This window comes from Megalobrama amblycephala, linkage group LG20 (assembly GCF_018812025.1).
Source record: "Megalobrama amblycephala isolate DHTTF-2021 linkage group LG20, ASM1881202v1, whole genome shotgun sequence".
Taxonomy (NCBI): domain Eukaryota; kingdom Metazoa; phylum Chordata; class Actinopteri; order Cypriniformes; family Xenocyprididae; genus Megalobrama; species Megalobrama amblycephala.
Window position 1 is genome coordinate 278,683 of NC_063063.1, and position 18,596 is coordinate 297,278.

General features: G+C 36.3%; 1 protein-coding gene across 13 annotated transcripts in view; it reads left to right on the plus strand.

Moving 5' to 3' along the window:
• myocd (myocardin) overlaps nucleotides 1-18,596 on the plus strand; it is a 140,976-nt gene that overhangs the window by 15,409 nt on the left and 106,971 nt on the right. For 10 of the 13 annotated variants that reach the window (XM_048170154.1, XM_048170162.1, XM_048170160.1 and 7 more), the window contains exons 3-6: nucleotides 3,183-3,317; nucleotides 3,952-4,089; nucleotides 12,131-12,195; nucleotides 12,606-12,787. The gene's annotated coding sequence lies outside the window, so the exon portion shown is untranslated. Of the gene's footprint in view, nucleotides 1-3,182; nucleotides 3,318-3,851; nucleotides 4,090-12,130; nucleotides 12,196-12,605; nucleotides 12,788-18,596 lie in introns of those variants that run through there. The other 3 variants (XM_048170155.1, XM_048170156.1, XM_048170157.1) reach the window with 3 other exon arrangements.

Sequence of the window (18,596 nt, forward strand, 5' to 3'; positions counted from 1 at the left end):
TCCATGCCAGACGACTTGTTGAGATGAACTCAAATAGAAAGAAGCTCATGCTAGTAAGGAAACAGCAGACTATATTGTCCTTAATTGACATGTTTAAGTACTGTTTGCTTGTTGAGTGTGTGTGTGTGTGTGTGTGTGTGGAGGGTGTGAACTGTGCAGGCTTTAAGGGGGTTCTTTCCCTCTAATTAAGGCCTGAACCCCCTAAAGCATGTCAAAACAAAGGTTTGGGGTCATCAGAAATACATGTTCATTTCACATATAAGTATATATACATTTTAAAAGGGCTTTCAAATGTTTCAGTAAACTCAACAACATATTTTACTTTGTACTAAATACACACTCCCAAACAGAAATCATGTAATTGTCCAAATTGCAAGGTAACTATTGCAAATATAGGATGCAGTAATCTAAAATAAGCATTGTTATTTGATGGAACATTAACATTAAACTTAAAAAATGACAATTATTTATCCATCCATTATTAATTTACATTAGTGTTTTGTTTAAACCGTCTTGAAGATGGTATTTCCTTCCATAAGGTCGATCATTGTATAATTTGCATGTTGACAGATGGAGGATAAATCTCTCTCAGTGAAACTCTATTAACAGGAATGTGTTTTCGGTTTGTAATGTGAGCGGAAAGAAATATTCCCGCCATTACATTTCATGTAGAGAGCGTGAAACACCGCAGCAGTCTCTGTTGGTGTTGGATGACATTGTACTCTTTTCAATGCTCAGTCAAAACTGCAAAAACCTGACATCATGGCTGGTTTGGAGTCCAAATATAGCACACGAACTGAAAATTCTCTCTAAATTTAAACTGTGATGTCATTGTCATCATGTTTTACAGCTGGCTGCAGTCCGTCTTACTCAAGTAACGCTACAAAGGTTTTTGACTGAATCAGTTTCATGTCATGAGAATGTGTGTGCAAAACAATCAGAGGTGTGTGTGTGTGTGTGTGAGAGAACAAATCATTTTAATTAGCCATTTTACTGTCATAAGAGAATTTTGTGGTTTTGTATATACATATCGCTCACTATATGTATTAATAAAGTTCGAATAGGGAAGCGGTCACAACCCCAACTTCCTGTCAGTCCAGACAGACCTGAAATCATTAACGCTGGCTTGTGATTTTTCTAAAGCTTGTAATAGCAAACAGTCTGTCAGATATTCTCAGTTTCACCGAGCACACGACCTACATGTAGATTTTAATTTCCTCTTTATTACAGTGAACACATACTTCTGTCAGCTGCTCACAGTCCAGCAAAAAATATATAAAGACAAAAACAGACAGTGTCCCCAAAAACAACCTGGACACCCGGAAAACTGTCCTGCGTTTGGTAACACAATGTCAAACCAAACTGCATTAATATTGAAGAAGTAACCATGACAGATGGTGAAAGTTACAGGAAAAAAGATTCAGAAAAATAAAGTTCAGAGAAAACCTCCATTTGTTTGCAGATGTCACTTGGTTTGATTGTTGTATTATCTATAATATCTATATATCTTCAACTTACACCACAGGTTGGTTTTTAACTTTTTTTTCCATTATTTTTACTACCAATACTCTTTATGTAAAAAGCTTAAGCTATGATAGTCTATGAGTGATTTTCTGATTTTCTTTTGTTGTCTTATTAATTTTAAGGACATCGACAGCAGCGAGTTTATTAGGCTGCTGTCACTTTAAGAGCTGCACGGATCCAATTTACTGATACACATTCCCTGTGTCTGAAATCGACCCCTATATCCATAAATAGAGCACTATTTGAGGAAACAGCCATTTTTAGTGGTGTCCGAAACCTTAGTGGACATTATCGAGCGCACACATTCAATCCCACAATGCACCGCAATAACAAGTGTACAGCTGATGTAAGCTAGGCTGCGTTCCAGTTTTAGACAAGCACTCGCGAACTTCCCTAAGCACTTCCTGCTCTCTTTATTTTGACAGAGGGAGCGAGTCTACTTCATATGTACACTTCAGCTCCATATACCACACTGCAACACGACTGTGATGTCACCACATTTCAAGTTTAATTTACCCCACCACAACAACTCTATATTTAAAACACCCAAACACACCTATATACATATAGAATGCTGCATTAAACAATTTTGTAAAGGGGAAAAAACTTAAATAATAAATCAACGCCATAGTGAATTTCAAGAGATCAAGGGCTTAGGTTCCTACAGTAGTGGGCACTCATGCAGCGTAAGCAACGACGTGCATCCCAGTCAACGAGACTGAGGGAAGTTAGCGAGGGAAGGGCACAAAAAAACGAACTGAAACGCAGCCTTTGACAGCTAGAGAATACCCATAATGCACTGTGAGATTCATGCGCCGAATGAATTCCCGCGCCTCGCCAGAAGATGGCATCCATCCATTCATTCATTTTACAAACGGCTCGTACGCGGCGTACAGCGTACTATAATACAGGTATAAATTCATTTTTAATTGATTATTAAATTTTTTATATAAGGTTTATACATAATTTCCATGACAGTATTCAAGATAGATCCTTTCATCTTACAACTAACGTAAGCACAAACTATGCAAAAGCAGCAGCGCTTCCGGCACGCTCAGTGTCCGAATTCATCCCTCGTTTTCATTCACTCAGTTTCGGATTCTGTTTCCTCCCAAATGTTTACAGTACGAGACAGAACCAACTGGGTTTATGTGAATACTCGCCAAGCCCGGCATTTTGACACATTTTACCGTGTATTTGACCCTTTAGGTGCGCAGCCGAAGGTCAAAGTTCACTCTGTGTTCCGCGCGCACAGAAACCCGCCCGAGGAACAACATTTTTTTCTCTATCGCACTTTTAATAACTCTTTTAATATCAAACACGACCCATTTTACCAAAGTCTCGTTACATGATTACTGATTTGCATGTCAGGTTTGGACTTTTGAGGAGTGAAAGAAACCCAGCAAACATTTGGACGTTTAATGACCGTTGAAAAGACGTCACGTCCCTTCATGGGTGAAAACTAGTTCCAAAATGAAATTTGGGTTAGGGTTCAATCAATCAATCATTAATTAATATTGAACTACACAAAGTCAAAGTAACAATTATGCATGCAACCCCAGAGAATTGTAAACATGTACAAACGTATCTGAATGCATTTTTAGGAAATGTTCAGTGATACATATTTTTACCGATTCATGCCGTCTATTTTTGGCCAGGGACACGACGCTGCCGTCGTTTGCTGGGAAGGAACTGGACAGAACGGGCCATGGACCCACGGTTGATAGTTTTATCTGGATTATCGTATTTTCATCGAAACTCAATTGTGATTAATCGCACAGCCCTACGTCAAGGTAAATCTAATTTGTGAACAGAACATTTTTCTGTGTGTCATGTGAGCTGTAATTGCAACCCCTGGAAATATTTAATATTTTCTGTGTATTTAAAGAAATGAACCGTTGGTTGTCGGCTGATATTTTCCCAAAAATGTTCAAAATGTAATTTTCATCACCGTCATTCCCCTCCCAGAATGCTATTAAACACAATACATCATGTGTGATTTGGTAGAAATGACACAGTAGTGAAAATATTCATGAAAAGGATGCCAGAATTCTCATGTGATGCAAGTTTGTTCACTGTTGGACATTCTTAGTAGACAAAATAAATAAACTTGACAGTAAGAAAAAAAATATTTTCAAGAAAGTCCACTGGGACAGAACTGAAGAAACACCAACTGTCTAAAAGTAAATGTATCCTATAATCCCATAGAAAGGTAAACAAGCAAAACAGCAACTATACATCACACTGACTGATGTGTGAGAGGCAATAAATCTCCTGAAGCTCGTCTCCCATAGGAGCTCTACAACTGAATATTTCACATGGGAAGTTTTCAATCTCTGTTCAGACGGAGGCATCATCTTCAGCCCAGTGGCTCAAAAGTTCAGCAAGAATATTTCCAAAATGACTGTTTGCTTGTATTAAATGCAGCACAGGAGCGAATGCGCTGAGGAAATCTCCCTTCATGGATTCGTGCAGAGTAACGGGGAGGAGAGAAGCGTCTGCGCTCCAGTGTGAACCGCGGGACAACTCTGAGCCTCGTGTTCAGCCTCACATTGAAGACGCGCCGTAAGTACTCGTGCCGTCACACTGCTGTTCAGCTCAGGCCTGCAGATTTACGCTTGCGTTCTTGCACCTTCTTCTCATTCGCTGCTGAAAATGATGTTCTTTTGTCCTGTTTTCCAGCGTCTAAACATTTACGTGGGAAGCAAAATGACTGAAGATACGAAGTCTTGTTTTCTGAACAAAATTATCCAAATGAAGTGAGTTTGTGCTTACAACAAACATAAATACCTGTCAGTGGGGTCAGAAAAATAATCTTGTTTAGATTATTCAGACCCCATTTGTTCTTGTTTAAGGCTTAAACACTTCATTTTGACACACTTTTCAAGTGAATTTGCTTCTCCAGTAAATGTATCTTGATTTAGATATTTGTACTGGAAAACGAGACAAAAATACTGAGGAAGAACATGATTTTTTTGCAGCGTTTTTATATTACCCTGCTCTTTGATTAATAGATGTGTGATTGTTTCCACAGCTTGAATCGTTATATATTCTAATGTGTGTTTTGTTTCTAATGTCTTCCAACAAACGCTTTAGTGGAATTGACTGATAAAAGGCTTTTGTGGCAGCATCAACCAGATTTGGTAATGCAGTTGGTTGACGTTATCAGAGAGTGAGCTTCACGAACTCTGTGTTGATGATCAGATCTGAACGTTTAGAGTTGTGTTTCATCAACACGCAGTGTTTAGATGTCTCTTGGCTCTCGGTGCAAACTTTGGGCATTTTTTCTGTGTGATGTAAATGAATATATTAAAAATGAGATTATCACTCAAAAGCGTAACTCAAGGAATGTGTGGAGTTCTTGGCGAGGCCGATGCCTTAAAGCCGTCAGCTCAGTAACAAGAAGACTGGTTGTTTATAGAAGTTGAAGTGTTCAGAAGGAGCGTATCTTCGGGGCTGATCCCATAATTAAAACCAAACGGTGGACGTTCGCTTCAATACCGCTGCGGATTTCTCTTTTATGTAGTTTGGCAAATTGCTCTCCTTTGTCGGCTGCGGTCGGTGGCTCATCCCTCGCTGAGCGCTAGTGAGCGTTTCATGGACGCCGAAGCTGCGAGATCCTCCTCCAGAAACGCCCTGTCAGGTACAATGTGGTTTTGATTCACATCTTCTTTCAAGTCTTGCTTCTTGCCCCCAGTTGCCTTCTAGAAACATGACATCATTGAGCAGAAGAACTGTTCTCGTTGTTCTCTTTCTGCTGTCCCGCATCAGAGAAGCTTGATTAAAAAGTACGTGACCTGAACAAGACTCCAGTTCTGACCATTAAATATAGTACGTGTTTTTTGAGTGTTGATTAATGACAATAAACACATGATAACCACCTGATATAATAAGAGACAGACAGATGCAACAATAAAAATAGAAAAGTCTTAAAAACGAATGAATTCGTGATATTGGGGTCATTACATTTATATTTTTCTGACATGGTATACATTTTGTTAAGCCATTTGAAATTGTCCTGTATACAAATAGTACATTTGGCATGTTTTTCATATTTGATTTTTTTTTTTTGTCATTGATGCCAGTGATGGTATATATCGTTTTATGGAAACTCGTTTTGAGATCTGAAATCCCATTCTGTCATCACAGATGCTTTTCATTTAATTGATAGACTTTGTCTTTCAGACTCTCATTTAGTTCACATTTTTTGGCTTTACTCTTTGTGAAATTTTTGGTATTATGAGATATAGTGTCAATATTTCTCATATGTATTAGACTAAATAAGCAAGAGGATTTCATTACTGTATGATTTTATTGCAAAGGTGAACCAGGTGAAACGGGATACCTTGTCAATCTCAATAATTGCCAGGTTATATGAGTTAAGCCAACTAGAAACACAAAACTTTATCACAAATCATCAGGCATAAGCTAGAGAATGGAAATATAAGGATGATTCCATATACCTGTCCAAACGGAGGCCGTAAATCATTTCCTACTGTTTGTTTGAATGTATGAACAATAGCATAAGTGTCATGGCAATATTCCAGTTGTACATGCTTTTGATCTTCATGCATTTTTCATTTTCTTTGTCTCGAAAAAGAAATGACTGATGTTAAAATGTTACCCTGGTGCGCTTTTATATTGCATTTCCCAAACAGATTTTAAAAAGTGATTATATCGCAGAAGGAAAATGCGTATCACGTACTGATCGATCAGATCAATCAGCACATTGACCATTCATAGTCACAGACTGAGACGTACTGGAGCGTTTAAATATTTGTGTGATCCAAACAGAGTTGATGAGTCATGAAACAACAATGTGAGTAGCATGAGCGTTAACGCATTTTTCCTCCAAAGTGAGTACAAAAAACAAAATACATTCTCCTGGCGTGCACAGCATCACTGATGACATCCATCCAAGAGAAACCCGGCAGAAATAGCCCTTCTATTTCTGGCCTTCACTAGCACTTTGTTTATGTCACTTTTTCTAAAAATAAGTTACATTTTAAAATGATAAGGTTGTTCCATTTGGTTGATTTGATTTTCTTCCCTCTCCACAGCTGTGATTCATACGAAGTATGTGATGACATAAGCCGGTTATTTGTATAGTTTCTGGCGACTCCTAGTTGATGCTCCACACATCCATCCAGTTTACTCCAAACGATTGCTTTCCAAACTCTGCATCATTATACGTCTTTAGGGTATTGCTGTTATCGATGACTGTTCTTAACTTCTGTTCTCAAGAAGCTATTTATTAAGAAATGACACGATCCAGTGTTTCCCACAGAATTTAGTGAGACTGTGGTGGGTGGACATCAGCCCTTCTAGGGGGATCTGGGCAAGAAAATTTGGACATTTTACAATTAAATGCATAAATCTGGTGCATTTTGAAAGCAAAATTAAGTGACTACATTAATGAAGAAATTTGTTTTCTTGTAAACATTTTTGTGCTCTAAAAGTAATTTAGTTATTGGTTGCATGGACATGAATGGTGATAGTCGGGCACATTAGTCACATAAACCAACAACAAATAGTAAATGATAGTTCATAAGTGGTCAAACATGTAGAGTATACATTTGAACCTTTAAAACATGTAGTAAAAGAGATTACCTTTGTTGAATTAATTAATTTATAGAATAATTGGTGGGGGCCGGACACAAAGCAGGACACAAAATTAATATTAAAAATGTCATAGGAACTGTTACATAACCATGAAATATTGTTTGTGGTATTTCACAGTATGATTTCATAAAGGAAACTGCAGGGATTGTGATGTTTGCTTAACTGTGGGTTAATTAAAGAACTACACTGAAGTACTAATGGGTTAACTAACTGTGGGTTAACTAACTGTGGGTTAATTAAAGAACTACACTGAAGTACTAATGGGTTAACTAACTGTGGGTTAACTAACTGTGGGTTAATTAAAGAACTACACTGAAGTACTAATGGGTTAACTAACTGTGGGTTAACTAACTGTGGGTTAATTAAAGAACTACACTGAAGTACTAATGGGTTAACTAACTGTGGGTTAATTAAAGATTTACACTGAAGCACTAATGGGTTAACTAACTGTGGGTTAATTAAAGATTTACACTGAAGCACTAATGGGTTAACTAACTGTGGGTTAATTAAAGATTTACACTGAAGCACTAATGGGTTAATTAAAGAACTATGCTGAAGTACTAACTGGGGATTAATTAAAAAACTAAACTGAAGTACTAATGGGTTAACTAACTGTGGGTTAACTAACTGTGGGTTAATTAAAGAACTACACTGAAGCACTAATGGGTTAATTAAAGAACTATGCTGAAGTACTAACTGTGGGTTAATTAAAAAACTAAACTGAAGCACTAATGGGTTAATTAAAGAACTACACTGGAGTACTAACTGTGGGTTAACTAACTGTGGGTTAATTAAAGATTTACACTGAAGTACTAATGGGTTAATTAAAGAACTACACTGGAGTACTAACTGTGGGTTAACTAACTGTGGGTTAATTAAAGATTTACACTGAAGCACTAATGGGTTAATTAAAGAACTACACTGAAGTACTAACTGTGGGTTAATTAAAGAACTACACTGGAGTACTAACTGTGGGTTAACTAACTGGGTTAATTAAAGATTTACACTGAAGTACTAATGGGTTAATTAAAGAACTACACTGGAGTACTAACTGTGGGTTAACTAACTGTGGGTTAATTAAAGATTTACACTGAAGCACTAATGGGTTAATTAAAGAACTACACTGAAGTACTAACTGTGGGTTAATTAAAGAACTACACTGGAGTACTAACTGTGGGTTAACTAACTGTGGGTTAATTAAAGATTTACACTGAAGCACTAATGGGTTAATTAAAGATTTACACTGAAGTACTAATGGGTTAATTAAAGAACTACACTGAAGTACTAACTGTGGGTTAACTAACTGTGGGTTAATTAAAGATTTACACTGAAGCACTAATGGGTTAATTAAAGATTTACACTGAAGTACTAATGGGTTAATTAAAGAACTACACTGAAGTACTAACTGTGGGTTAATTAAAGAACTACACTGGAGTACTAACTGTGGGTTAACTAACTGTGGGTTAATTAAAGATTTACACTGAAGCACTAATGGGTTAATTAAAGATTTACACTGAAGTACTAATGGGTTAATTAAAGAACTACACTGAAGCACTAATGGGTTAATTAAAGAACTACACTGAAGCACTAATGGGTTAATTAAATAACTACACTGAAGTACTAACTGTGGGTTAACTAACTGGGTTAATTAAAGATTTACACTGAAGTACTAATGGGTTAATTAAAGAACTACACTGGAGTACTAACTGTGGGTTAATTAAATAACTACACTGAAGTATTAATGGGTTAATTAAAGAACTACACTGAAGCACTAATGGGTTAACTAAATAAATACTTCAGCTGTCTTTTTGCAATAGCAACATTTCCTTGGAACTGTAATTTTGCATTTCCTTATAGTTTTATAGCTGAATATAAATCTCTTTTGTAGCCAATAGAATATGCTTCTGAATACATCATTTGGTTACACTTTATTTTACAGTACCGTAGTTACATTGTAATTACTCCAATAAGTACTGAGTTAATTCATTACATTTACTTACTATAGAGTTACAGTTAGGGTTAGTTACTTGTAATTATGCACACATTAGTGTTATTACTGTAGTAAGTACATGTAGTAACGTGTAACTGCGGCACTGTAAAATAAAGTGTTACCCATAATATATGTTATAATCTTAAAAAAAGGTGAATTAATTGTGAGTGTGATGGACAGAGAATATTCTCAAGTGCAAACACAGTTATCGTATCTGTGTGCTCGTGAACTGGCTCTAAAGAACAATAGTTTTCATGTCCTGGTAATTTTAAACATGTTGCCAAGCAGTTGTTGTAACACAGATTGCTGATACTCTGGCCAAGTTTTGACTTCAAGTAAATTATGCATGCATTCATTGAGTAGTTTGTAGTTTTTCAGCACGAGCGTGCGTTCTTACTAATGGTCATGGGTTTAAGACAAATGTGCTTCATTGCCGTCTGCTGTTTTAAAGTTGATTCATAGTCCATAAATGTGCAATGATGTCAGATTCATTTCAACTGTATTTCTCCCAAAACACAGTTTTTCTGGATAAATGTGTCATTTGAAATCAGTTGGCTTTTCAAAGGATGAAGTATCACAACAAGTGTTTTACTTTTATAAGCGAGATTTCATAATAGTTCTGGCAATGCGTGTTAGAAGTGGTTCCCAAAGCAAAATATTCTGGTCATTTTAGTACATTTGTTTGATCATTGGACGTTACTTGTCAAATTGATCATATGATGCTACTTAAATTGAGCAGGTATTGAACTATTTGCTAATCAAAAACACATTAACCGTTTTTACAGTATGTATTGATCTAGACTAATATTCTCATGTGCTATTGTTGGTTGTTAATTCATGTTTGTTCATAACACATCATCCTGAGGTGAGAGTTATTTTCAGTAATGTAGTGATGGCCTTGAGTTGTTTTGTGATGTAATTGTGTCACTGCCGCTGTGTTTATGGCTGAAGTTGGAGGAGCGGACTGGTTGTTTCCAACACAACAAGGTTTGTTAAAACAACATATAAAAGTGACTCTGTGGAGCGGTCAGCGTGTGAAGCGGCAGGCCCGTGGGACGCATTTTTCCCAGAAACGCTGACCGAAGGGTCGGTGGCGTGTGATGTGCGAGTCGCATGCAGAACGTTTGTTTGTTGCTCCGTGTTGTGTGAGTCTCCAGTGGCCTTCGGATCCTCCGGGGGTTTGTCTTTTTGAGCTTCTGCCCACAAATTCCTGCGAGTTGAAGTAACAATATTGTTTTGTCTCAAGTTCCCTTGATTCTTCATCAGAGAACTCTGGAGAAGATGAATATTGCTGAAAGTAAAACTGCCAGAGTGAAGAGGAAATGTTATGCTGGAGTTATTTTAGGACGTGGATTTCTTTCTGTGTATCTCAAACGCTCTAATGGGCTCCTCTGATGAAATAAGTTTGAACTGAGAAGTGAAGGCAAAAATGTTTATGATAACCAGGAGTGACTTCAGATTTCTGAGCAAACCTGAGACTTAATTAAAATTAGTGCAATTATTTGGGTGGAAAAAAAATCCTTTAGCTTAATAAGTCATGAACAATTTAATTTTGACCAGGTTACTTGCAGAAATATAACTTAAAAATTGAACAGTCAACTTTTTATTTTATATATATATACACACAGTACAGTCCAAAAGTTTGGAACCACTAAGATTTTTAATGTTTTTGAAAGAAGTTTCGTCTGCTCACCAAGGCTACATTTATTTCATTAAAAATACAGTAAAAAACAGTAATATTGTGAAATATTATTACAATTTAAAATAACTGTTTTCTATTTAAATATATTTGACAAAGTAATTTATTCCTGTGATCAAAGCTGAATTTTCAGCATCGTTACTCCAGTCTTCAGTGTCACATGATCCTTCAGAAATCATTCTAATATGCTGATTTGCTGCTCAAGAAACATTTATGATTATTTTCAATGTTGAAAACAGTTGTGTACTTTTTTTTTCAGGATTCCTTGATGAATAGAAAGTTCAAAAGAACAGCATTTATCTGAAATACAAAGCTTCTGTAGCATTATACACTACCGTTCAAAAGTTTGGGGTCAGTAAGAATTTTTATTTTTATTTTTTTGAAAAGAAATTAAAGAAATGAATACTTTTATTCAGCAAGGATGCATTAAATCAATCAAAAGTGGCAGTAAAGACATTTATAATGTTACAAAAGATTAGATTTCAGATAAACACTGTTCTTTTGAACTTTCTATTCATCAAATAATCCTGAAAAAAAATATTGTACACAAATATTTTGTACAATTGTACACATTAAATGTTTGTTGAGCAGCAGATCAGCATATCAGAATGATTTCTGAAGGATCATGTGACACTGAAGACTGGAGTAATGATGCTGAAAATTCAGCTTTGATCACAGGAATAAATTACTTTGTCAAATATATTCAAATAGTACACAGTTATTTTAAATTGTAATAATATTTCACAATATTACTGTTTTTTACTGTATTTTTAATTAAATAAATGTAGCCTTGGTGAGCAGACGAAACTTCTTTTAAAAACATTAAAAATCTTAGTGGTTCCAAACTTTTGGACTGTACTGTATATATATATATATATATATTCAATTATTTTCAATCAAAATATATATTTTATTTTATGTAATGAAAATATAATTAATGGAATTATTTTACAGTAAATTAATGCTTATTCATTTTTTTTCAGTTCTTTTCATTTTATTTTATTTCAATTTAATTTTTACAGTAAATAATGCTTATTAATTTTTTCCCAATTCTTTTTAATGACAAAAATCCCAAATACATCATATGTTTGTGTGGATGACAAAATGATAAAATACTGGTGATACTTGATGGATCTGTGGGCTACATAAGACTTTCAACCTACAGTAGATGTGCCACATATCAAATAAAGCATGCAAACCATCTTTTTCCCAAGAGCCTGACGTTTGCAATGTCACTTGACCACTTCCGCCTGCCCAGAATGACATTTCCCCATTATCTTCTCCTGTGAACGCAGACGCTCATAGAAACGGCAGATATGGCAGCGTGATGCGGGAATCGGTCGTCAACGTGATGCAAATCGTGAGTTTCATGCTACAGTTTATTCATTTAAAGCGTTGCATTATCAGTGGTAAATCAAGCCTGCATTTTTCTGAAATCACATTTTGAATGGTCCTGTTTGCCCGTCGGCTTTGGGCTGATGATGCTGTTCTTTTTCCAACCACACGAGCACACAGTTTGTGCAGTCGCGAGAAAACATCTGGTTCCTTAAACCGGAGTGTATCAACATTTAATCTGTATCGTGTGAGGCTCTGTCAATTATGTTTTACAGTCATACGGTCCGTATCAGAACTGATTATGTACAGTACATTCTTCTGTTGTGCGAATCGAATATCTGTTTCTGTTGTGTCCGTACAGCAGTCCTTTGCCAGTACGTGTGGGTCTCTGAACCGTGTAATGAGATCTTTAATGTATGTTCATTATCTCTGTAGATGCTCACATCTGCTCTGAAGCTCTCCGAATCCTCTCACACAATGATGAGGAAGCTCAGGTGAAACGGACACAGCTCCTGTAATCACAGATTTACAGTAAGAGTCCTTCATCGACACAATGATCTATGATCGTCCTGTTCTTCTGAGGGAGACCGATGCTGTTCGACCTTAAAGCTTCTCAGGTATGGCTTTATCACATTACAGCTCATAGTATGGCTTTACCAAAATCCTGACTATAAATCAATAACCATATATACAATACCGGTCAAAAGTTTGGAATAACTGATCAAAAATCTGAAGCAGCAACTGTTTTCAACATTGATAATAATCATAAATGTTTCTTGAGCAGCAAATCATCATATTAGAATGATTTCTGAAGGATCATGTGACACTGAAGACTGGAGTAACGATGCTGAAAATTCAGGAATAAATTACACTTTACTATATATTCACATATTTCACTGTTTTTACTGTATTTTTGATCAAATAAACACATCCGTGGTGAGCAGAAGAGACTTCTTAATTCTTCCAATGTTAATTATTCCAAACTTTTGATCACCAGTGTAAAATTAAAAACTGCTTCAATAGAGGTGGGGATGTTTTTGTGCATCAAAGGGAATATGTGTGATGTTTATTCTGCTTCTGTTGGAGTCGTTACTGTAGATCTGACCGAATGTCCGGTTCATAGCCGGTTTTATGACAGGGATTAAAAAGGATTGTGCTCATTTGAAATGATTTCGACTTGAAGAAAAATACCTGAGAGTATTTTACATTTCAGTGAGTAAAGCGCGTCTCATTGCATCCGCACACTCCTCGTCATGCGTTTGATGTAATGGGTTGAATGTATTTGCTGTTTTGTGAGGATAAATCATGGAGTAATGCTGCATTCCAGCAAGAGCACATCATTTGAAGTCAAACTTGTTCAAAAATCCACTACTGCTTATGCTAATGAGATGCATAATGATAAACCAGTTTAGCTGAAGACAGCAGTGTAAAACACGGTAAATGATCATCTCTGTTGGTAATCGAACACCTGCAGAACAAACACTAGAGCTGTGAACTGCTGTTTGTCTTCGGTGATTGATGACGGATCATCTTTTGGAAATCAAGTAGGCGTTTGACTTAGAATGCAATGTAGTGGATCATCGAGTATTTGCAAAAGATTTCATTTATATTTGAAGGGCACCTACTATGCTTTTTTGATTTCATAGAGTCCACGGCACGGTGAGTGAATCTCTCCAACAGTAAGTACAGCCTGAAACACCTGGTTTGTAGTTCTGACGTTGAATTTGTGACTGAGTTACATCACCATGTTACACATTTGCATAATGCCCACCCATTGGCTGCTTTGGTCCGCCCTCAGAGAACAGTTGGCTGAGTGATTTTAATATGTTGAGGAGACGCTCTCGTCCTCACCCCCATGTCATCCAAGATGTTCATGTCTTTCTTTCTTCAGTGGAAAAGAAATGAAGGAAAACATTCCAGGATTTTTCTCCATATAGTGGACTTCACTGGGGTTCAACGGGTTGAAGGTCCAAATGTCAGTTTCAGTGCAGCTTCAAAGAGCTCTACATGATCCCAGACGAGGAATAAGAGTCTCATCTAGAGAAACCATCAGACATTTTCTAAAAAATAATAAACATTATATACTTTTTAACCACAAATGCTCGTCTTGCACTGCTCTGTGATGCTCCACGCATGACGTAATCATGTTGGAAAGGTCACGCGTGACGTAGGAGGAAGTACCGATCCAGTGTTTACAGAGCGAACGTCAAAGACTAAGTCAAACGCTCTTTACAAAAAAAAGGTAAAACAACAACGTCGGAGGAGTCACGCCTGATCTTTCCAACATGATTACGTCATGCGTGGAGCATCACAGAGCAGTGCAAGACGAGCATTTGTGGTTAAAAAGTATATAATGTTTATTATTTTTTAGAAAATGTCTGATGGTTTCTCTAGATGAGACTCTTATTCCTCGTCTGGGATCATGTAGAGCTCTTTGAAGCTGCACTGAAACTGACATTTGGACCTTCAACCCGTTGAACCCCAGTGAAGTCCACTATATGGAGAAAAATCCTGGAATGTTTTCCTTCATTTCTTTTCCACTGAAGAAAGAAAGACATGAACATCTTGGATGACGTGGAGAAGTACATTTTAATTCTGAAGTGAACTAATTCTGAACTAATAATGTCTATCCAGCTGACAGGGAATGTTCTGGCAAGGTTCTCTCAAAGTTATGAACAACCCTTCTTCCAGTAACATTAATAAAATGTTTGTTCTGCTCTTTAACAATGTTCTCAAAACATTAGCAGAAAAACATTATTTATACATCGTTCGTGGAACGCTTTTCTGAAACATTATAGTTGGATGTTCATCAACGTTTTTTAAATGTTACTGCTTGTTTCAGAATGAACATTCAAAAGTAACGTTCCCATAATGTTTGAAGACTGAAAAAATGGGATGTTCCCTTAATGTTCACATATCCATTTTTTTTTTTTTTTTAAACATTCTGTAAAGAACATTTTCATAACTTAATAGTAACGTTCTTAGAACATATTTTTGTTAGCTGGGAAGGCAGTTATCTTCAGCACTGGATGAACATCCCACACCGAGATTGATTTCTCTTTATTTTTAAGTATTGTGGAAATATTTGCATAGTAAAACTGAGTTTATTTTCTCAGTCCAAATTTCCTTACCTCACCTTCTTTAAAACATCCCCAATAACTCTCTCTTACACAAGAAGAGTTTATCTGTGTGTGTAAAAGAAACATCACAGGATGGTCAGATGAAGTCGTTTGTTAGGTGAGCAGTGAGTAGATGAAACATCTGCTTATAGTCAAATGCACAACTCTGCTGGCCTGTAAATATTTTGATAACAGAATGCACTATAAACAACATCAGTCTGTTTGCATATGATAGTCTGCGTTCTTCACGATAAAGAATGCTCAGAGATGGACCACGCGAGAGCAGATGCAGCTTTTCAAAGCTTGATAAAGTCCTTTTACTGTAAGTGGCTCTTTTGATATGGGAATATGACAGTGATTCTCGGTGCGGTCCGTCGGGCAGAATTGAGCCGGATCCTTCATCTGGTTTACATCCTTCGGGCTCCGAAGGGTCGCAGATGTTCTCAATCCCTTCACTTGTACGACATTAGTTTACTAATTGCATTTGCATAAACATTTCATGTTTCCTATTTATCATGCATATTTCCATAAGTGGCTTTCATAGTTTGTGTTCAGTGGCCGTGAAGTGTGAACATGTGCAGTCGTTCTGGCCGATTCCTCCAGCGATCGTGAAATCTAATATTGAGAAATACTGAGTAAACGTCTTAATTCTCAATTATCTGATTGTTTGTTTGCTTTCTTATGCTTCAGAAGGATGTGACGGGATAATATTTCAGTGTAGTTAATCTCACCACAACATGGCTGTTTGTTTGTACTGAGATGTGATAAAAAACAACCACGTTTGGCAGAAATAATGAAGCCATTTTCTAGAACACTCTCGCCGTCTACCATTGGTCATCAAACAGATAGTCCCACCCCTGATTCACTCCATTGGTTAGACCAGTGCTTGTGAATGTCTTACTGCTGATATAGAGATCAAGAGCTGTCCATCTACTTCATATTAGTGCATTTGATCTGCATGTGGTCAAAGCTATCGCTTTACGCTTGAAGCGTTTGATAAATGCTCAGATGTGGTCAAGAGGACTTGTGCAAAACCTCATAAATCAGACTAGTTTGAGCGCTCTGGACGCTGGTGACTCATTAAACCCGTGTGAGATGCTGCCAGATTAAGTGCAGTGTCCAGCGCTGACCGCTAGGATTAATATCTGTTGTGGCAACAAGTGTCCTCAGGCTTCACTGGCTCAGATGACGTTTCCTGCTGAACGCCACCGGCTTCCTTTGTGGCCGCAGTCGTGGCTGAATGATTCTGCAGGATAATTGAGCAACTGTTCTGTCACGCCACTCGTATCTCCGTGCCGGTCCAGAGAGAAGGCCGTGAGGTTATCATCAAGGACAGAAGTCTTCGAAATGTGTTCTTTATATGTACACAAATCATTTGCTGTATGGAGAGAACAAGGGTTGATTAATGTTAATAGCATTGTGCAAACCAAAACAACATGGGCACAGCACCCAATATAACTCTGGAAAGAAATGTCCTATTTCTTATTTTATTTTATTGTTTAATTTTACGTAACAGTGTAAAAACTCCATAGGGAAATAGATTTTTAATGATAGCTTATAAGCCTTTGAAGTCAGCCCTTCTGTGCGCTACGAGGTTGTTAATCGATGGTATTTGCTGCTGTTGAAGCTGTCAGCCCACATTATTTCATCTTATTTTTAAAATAATCGTGTTTAACAGCAGAATTCAAGGTGAAAAACTACATTACCCATGATGCTGTGCAGAAAATCCCACCAATCAGAAAGTCGAAACAAGCAATATATCTCGTTAGTTCCGCCCACTCCCATCAAGCGCTGTGAATGATGTCATTGAGACGCTCTCAAAATACTATACATGCATATTTTACAACAAACTTAATATATACTGTTTGCATGTATTTAATCAACTTTAATAATTTTTTTGTTTAACTTAACTTTATTTAATCATTTTTTAAATAAATAGTTTTATTTTTCTCCGTCGTTTTTTAATTTAATTATGCAGTTTGCAATGCTTCATGGGATTGTAGTTCTTTCCCTCATTAAAGCTTCAGTCTTGTTTTTGTCCGATTTTCAAATACTTTCAAATCAGAGTCAGTGACAAATAAGGTTTTTAAAAGTGTCAAAAAATATAATAGAGATATAATTAATTTTGAAGTTTTATTAAGTGTTAACAATGAGATTATGTGGTTTTTATAATCAATTAACACTGCTTTTGTCATTTTTTACAAGATTTGCCACCAAAAAGACCAAAAGTCATTTGGTTTAACCAAAATTTCAGTTTTACCGAATGACGATATTTTCAAACAATGCTAACAGGCTGATATCTAACAAAAGGACAATCAAACATTTTATATTTAGTACAAGTTTTTAAAATATTACAACATTTTCCATGTTTTATAGCGGTTGCACCGAATGACCTGATGTTTCGGGACATGCGTATGAACAAGTGAAAACATGAATTTATCAAATAGTTAAGAGAGAGTTTATTACTTTGCTTCATGACCATGTGGTCCTGAATGATGTCACATCCTGTCACATGATACTGACCGCATGACTTGATCCAAAATGGTCCCTTTATATTGGTTACTCCGAATGACATCAATGAAATTCATTCATTCTCATAACAAAGCAACGACTTCTACACATAATTTTAACATCATTTTGCACTATGTTGATATATGATGTTATAAAATCATGCCAGAATAAAAAATATATATATTTATGACATTTTAATATATTTTAATCACAAATGAAATGGCTGTATTGGCCTTTGGACGGTTAAACCGAATGACCTTTTGACACTTCAAAATCTTTAAAATAACTTTATGTAGAAAAATATAATTAAAACCTTTTGGATTCAATAAAAGAGATCTAAGTTGCACTACCTTACATACTCTGGATGTCATATCTTTGTTGTTTATTATTATTATTATTATTATTATTATTATTAAGGCCTTTGGACAAAACAATGACCCGTCACGTCACTGACCCATCAAAGTTTGTAATGTTGAGATTCTCCTCATGGTTGGTTTGGTTCTTGGCTTAAAACTCTTTAACGCAGACTTATTATTTTAAAATCCCTATGTGAGAAATGAATGGAAAAAATAATTCCGGAACCAGCTCCACTGTAAGAGTGGGCGGGCACTAATGCTCTCAGCAAAGAGTTTCATAATAAAAGTCCTTCCATCATAGTGAATTCAGAACTTGATGTCTTTATTTAATGCATGTTCGATTAAATCTGAAAACACTTGCAAAGGTTTATATTTCAACAACAAATTGGAGTAGAAACACAATTACGTCGTTAAAAAGTATCTTATGTGCAATTTAAATG